Source organism: Epinephelus moara, chromosome 5, assembly GCF_006386435.1.
Source record: "Epinephelus moara isolate mb chromosome 5, YSFRI_EMoa_1.0, whole genome shotgun sequence".
NCBI lineage: Eukaryota > Metazoa > Chordata > Actinopteri > Perciformes > Serranidae > Epinephelus > Epinephelus moara.
The window spans coordinates 2987006-2993005 of NC_065510.1; the positions used below are offsets into that span (position 1 = coordinate 2987006).

Consider the following 6000-nt stretch of genomic DNA (forward strand, 5'->3'; position numbering starts at 1 on the left):
TTCACAATAAAAGCCTTTTTAGAAAATGGAGGGACCGGCTTTTAATTTTTAATGGGCACAGGAAGTGTTGAGATTGAAAGTTGTTGACGTACAGTTTCCATGGCAGCAGATCGCTCTGTGTTCCTATTGGTCCAAGTGACGGCTGTGACGGGAGAAGTTGTGAACTACAAAAAGAAAATCAAACATTCTAGACTTTCTGTCGGGACGTCCAGAGGTGTTCTAGACGTGGCGTCGCGTACAACACTCTTTGTTGTTCATGGTTCGAGCAGACATCGTGCGATGCTACGTCAGGCTGTAATTGGGCTGATATCGTGTAGTGTGTACCCGGCGTTACACTTCACATCAGACAAGTCAAGCCTGGGGGCCAATCATGGCCTGTGAACCACCTCCTCTTTAAATAACCCGTGGCTTGTCTTTCAAAATATACTACATGTGGCCCTCGACACAATATTGGTTAATCTAGTACGATCACTTTGCTTTATTTCCTGTCACCTCACAACAGCAGGACCGTTGTATAGTTTGTGGACATGCGTCAAGTAGAAACTACAGAGGCGGAGCTGTAAATGTGTTTTCATGAACAGGCAGTAAACCAGAGCAAAGGGACGGTTGTCTAACAGCAGACATTTCCTGCTAGGTAGCAGACATGGCCACAGCAAAGAACCCAGGTAGCTAAAACGACCTAGCCTTAATGTGCTAATGGCTAACTAGTGTCAAGACGGTCTTCTGGTCTGTTTTTGAATGACCATTACATACTACCGCCATCTGCTGGTGTGGAGAGTTATTTCAGCTCATGCAAGTGCAGAACATATGTGCTGGTTGGCCGTTGGCTGAAGTCTTTGCAGTGTGTTCATGTGCAACTTTCTTGCCAAGACACAGGCAATGAGAGCAGACGCAGCGGGGGCTTTTGTTGCTGCTAGTTCCCTGAAGTCAGTTTGATGCTTCTGGGCCTAAAGGGCTACTGACCGAACGTTGGTATTTGACGAGATGGCAGTAAGAATATACTGACATGGTAGATTGGAGTTGTGTTTTCATCCAAATGTAGCTCAAAAATTGGCAAAAGAAAATGCTAATTTATGCACTTTTCCATCAACTGCTGTTATGGGACTATTGGGAGTTAATTCATCATTGAGTTTAGCAGTAGGTGGTGCTTATTCTCTAGTCAGGTACCACTGGAGAAAAGAGGGGCGCAACTAGATGATGTAAGAGCACCAGTGAAACCTCAAATGAAGAAAAATGGATATATAATAACAGAGAGAACACTGTGCGATGGAAATAGAGTTTTAGAATTAGTATTACAGCGGTGTGCTCTTATAAGAATTCTGCTAACCATCCTATGTGTATATATTTGCTGTTTATAAGCACCCTGAGGCGATGAAGAGAGCTGACAGTGACCTATGCAATGACAGTGCATCATGACTGTACATCATTTATTGAATTTAGTGAATATGAATTTTCTTCCTCATTTCACTTAGAGCAACTTCACTGCAGCCTCAGCTGGTGCGATCTTTATTTTCACCATTTCTTTCATGTCTTGTCATCTCCTCCCAACACCACTCACAACCTCCACATAATCATTTAACACTTCTCTAGCAGAAGCCAGTATTCCTCTGTTTGTTCGCAGCACCATCACTGACAACTCCTCAGCGGCCTTGGGGAACACAACAAATCTGACTGTGTTTGTTGTGTTAGTGAGCTCTAATCTGTCCCTGTTATAATGAGCAGTGTTATGACTTTAATGCAAGAAAAATAACCTGGTTAAGGTGACAGTAGAAATGACTGCAGCATGGCCTTCATGAATGCATGAAAACACACCAAATTACATCACAAGAGCCTCACCGTTATGTGTGCATGGCTACATGGACTGACTGGCTGGTTGTTTGGTTGAAAGATTGATTAATGAAAGTGGATTTCTTTGTTCTGCATCTCTGTGGTTTACTACGCAGCTGTGATAGAACACAGAACCTCCAGAGAAACATCCGGATTGTCACGGGGGATAATCGTGTCTAGAAGGAAGACGAAAACAAAGCTTCCTTAATACAATCCGCCCTCTGCTCGTTCAAGTAACGAGCTCATATTCCCCACAACCCTCCTTTCTCTTCATTTCTCTTCTGCAAAGGAGTCTTGGCACATCCGAGCTGCCGCTGGCATCACCACAACGCCGCCAAACTTCACGGCTCTTGGTTTTACAATGGAGGTGAAGCGACGGAAGGAAGGAGGGGAGGCGTAAATGAGACAGAGGATGATGGGAGGAAGTCGTTTGATATGAAGCCCTGAGGAGCAGAGATCAAGCAAGAGACAGAGATGGGGAAGGCGAAGGGGGGGAAGGGGAAGCGTTGGGATGAACAGGAATAGCGGCGTGACGAAGCCCCTTGCCCACTTACGTCTTTCCCTCAGGGAGCGTCGACGACACGCGCGCTCCTCTGAAGCCCACAAGACTTTAATTAGAACAACATAAAGCCTTCAAGAGTGGAGCAGAGGAGGAGGAGGACGAGGAGGAGGAGGAAGCAGAACAATGAAAGTCCTCACAAACCATCCAGTCTGTCTCAGCTCACTCATCACAGAATGTCTGCAGAGAGTTCTCGTCATGTCTTGCAGGGTAAAAAAAGAAAACAGCGATGCAGGTTTATTTAAACATGCTGATGTGTATCCGTAACCACCAGTTTAACTGCTGTGTTACCAAACAAGGTACAAATTAGTTTCTTAGTGAAATAAAACTTTTATCTTCTCTCTTGTCACCAATAAGAGTAGCGCTAATTTGGCAAGTGCGGTATGTATTTTGTCATACCGTAAATACCTTCCAGAAAATTCACTAGGGCACACGGTATTTGACTATATTAGTGTGCTACTGTATTTTTGACAGTATTGAAAATTATACCCTCGGGATCTCTAAATACCGTGGTATACCATAATACCATGATACTGCCCAAGCCTAGCATTCGTCCACCATAATCCACCAGGTGATCGTCATCACATTCAGTCCTCTAACCCCTCCCAGCCCCCTAAAATGCTCGTCAGATGTGTTAACAGCAACATAGAAGTGGTCTGCTGAGCAGACACTCAGCAAGGTAACAGACATTATCACCATCTAAGCATCAAATTAGTCCGAGCTGTCAGTGACGGAATGATCAGAAACAGACCTGTATTTCTGGTATTTTTCAAGAGTTTTACTCTCGTTGGACAAAAGAGAATGAAGCCTCGACTGAAACCTTTCTCGAATAACTTGTAACTCGACCTGAACTTAATGCAAACAACTTTTGACTTGATTTCTGGACTTTTAAATACTTTGACACTTGACTTTGGCTTGCCGGAGGGTGGAGCCCTCAATTTACCTGTCTATCTACATTTCAACCGTCACCTATAGTCATGAGCTTTGGTTTGTGACAGAAAGAATGAGAATGTGGATACAAGTGGCCGAAACGAGTTTCCTCCATAGGGCGGCTAGGCTCAGCCTCATAACATTTTTCCACCAATATTAGCGCAGGTCTGCAGGTTTTTCTGGAAAATCTGCTAAAAACAGACGATAGACTCCGATCACATTGCGAGTAGACCAAAGCCATGTACACAGATCTGCGGCAGGTGAGTATGCCTTTCTGTTGTTGTTTTTTTTGTCACGTTCAATGTCACGAACAGGTCGACAACAGTTTAGTAAACAGTACAAAGTCCATGGAGGCCTGCGAAAATGTTACAGTGGTTACTTCATTTTTTTTTTATCTCTTACTTATTCAGTCTCTCTCTCAAACTCACTGCTGACTAATTTGGAACAATGTTCGAACGCTGCTCAGACGGAGATGGATGGTATTCTGTGGCGACCTGTCGTTGCATTGTGCGTGCAGGGGGGCTAAAACTGGGTGTCCTATTTCCATCACTGCCGGTCGAAGCTGGAGCCAATAAATACCTGAGTATTTTACTGTGCTTCTGTCTGTCCTGGAAGAAGGATCCCTCCTCAGTTGCTCTTCCTGAGGTTTCTAGTGCCAACTCTAAATTTGTGAGTTTTTGCAGGTCCATGAAAGCAACGCAGGCGGAACTCTACTTTTTTTCCTCAGCAGCAGTTTGTGGAATTTTAAGTCACGGGGTGGATAATTAGTCGATTCGATAGAGCTGATCAGATCAGATCGATAGATGAGAGGAGCACCTGTTTGTGAGTGAAAGCAAAACTTCACTTTAAACCACGCGCAATGAACGGATAAGTTTCACTTTCACTGTGACTGTGGGTTCTGCTGCTCCGTCTGCTCCCAGGGTACACTCTGCACTGCGAGAATCAGGAGCAATCAATAATTAGGCGGTGTATATATTCTGACAGCGCTCCTAAGGAACAGTCCAGCTCCAAAAAACAGAAAGTCAAAACGTGGTGGCAGATGTTTTAATTGTGGCGGGCCGCCACAAATAAATGAATGTGTGGGAAGCCCTGTCAGAGATATAGTAAGGAGCCCAGACATCTGGAGGGAGCTCAGAGTAGAGCCAGTGCCTATTCACATTGAAATGAGCCAGCTATGATTGTTTGGGTGTCTGATCAAGATGCCTCCTGGGTGCCTCTGCTTCAAGGTTTTCCAGGCACATCCAACTGGTAGGAAGCCCCGGGGTAGACCCAGAACTTGTTGGAGGGATTATATATCTAATCTGGCCTAGTAACGCCTTGGGATCCCTCAGAAGGAGCCGGAAAGTGTTGCTGGGGAGAGGGACGTCTGGAGCACTTTGCTCAGCCTGCTGCTCGTGCAACACAGCCCCGAATAAACAGATGAAAGTGAGTGGATGGACTTGGGCTTGCCATCACAGAATTGAGACTTAGACATATCCCACAAGACTTAAAATCAGCTGTGCCAATATGCCAGAGTGAGCATAGCATCACCTTAAAGCCCTTAATATCCACCAGAGAATGCTAAGTGTGACTCTGTGAGACTAATATACACAGGCTGAAGCTTCGACCTCCTCAGGGACCGCAGGAAATTGGCTGTTTTGGCCATATTGGAGGTCGACACTGAGCCACAGTAAGAGGCAGTGATTTATCAGCATCACACTGCAGAGAAAAACACAAGAACGTGCCCTCATATCAGCTCCCCAGAGAAAGAAGGGAGAGAAATGAAGACTATTATCGTACAATATAACACCAATCACCCCACTGGGACCATTTGTGTTTTATCTCATCTTGCTGTGCTGTGACTGATTTGCTCCGTACGCTTGGACATGTTAGAGGAGGGAGAAAATAAACTGCACTCACATAAATATTTAAGGTGCAGAGTATGAATGAAAACCGAGAATCAAGGCAGCAGGTAAAATGGTTTTCTGTAAGAGTAAGTAACGGTGAGAGCAACTCGCTGCCAAGCCAGCCTGATTATGTTGCTTCAGCGGGATTGAGGAGTAAATTGCCTTGTTTGCTTTGCGCTCCCCTCGGCTGTTGCTACTGGCGGTGTTATCCACTGCCTCGAGACTCTGATCAGACTCCTTTCAGCTGCCAGAGCTTTCCCGTCTGTGCCGAAGAGGTTTTGGATCGGCTTTTTAAAGTGTTAGTTGAGCGATGATCCGCAGCATCATGAGCAAAGCTGTTATGGGCTTCACCATTTTTCTCACAGCCTATGTGTAAAGATGTGTTTATATATTTATAGATATTCTTTCTGGGTCTCCCATAAAATTCATGTAGTGACTGTGGATCTGGTGTAGCAAGCAGCATCTGTTCATCTGCACCACGAAAATAAACGGGCTGCCCCCTAATAGTCGACCAAATGTTAGTCGACCAGAAAGGTCATTAGTCGGCATGATTTCATTGGTCACGTAGATGCAGAAAAAAAAAAAAAACACACTGAAACTCTATCAGGAGCTGCATCTTGTCAAAATGAATCCAAACCTATATGACTGGACCATGTGTGACTTTAATTTGAAAGGACAGACACAGGAAGTGTCCACGCTCAGCAGTCAGACAGGAGTCAGGTTAATCTCCAGGGCTGGTACCTGCAGTTATTCCACAGGCTAGTTAATAACATGTCGGGCAGGAAATCCAAAGTGTGG

General features: G+C 45.0%; 2 protein-coding genes across 3 annotated transcripts in view; one reads left to right on the forward strand and one right to left on the reverse strand.

Annotated features, from left to right (window-relative positions):
• The window catches only part of kif16ba (kinesin family member 16Ba), a 291583-nt gene that overhangs the window by 163282 nt on the left and 122301 nt on the right, over window positions 1-6000 (forward strand). The gene's annotated exons all lie outside the window — the stretch shown is intronic.
• Window positions 1-6000, reverse strand: part of strn (striatin, calmodulin binding protein) — a 79123-nt gene that overhangs the window by 55172 nt on the left and 17951 nt on the right. The gene's annotated exons all lie outside the window — the stretch shown is intronic.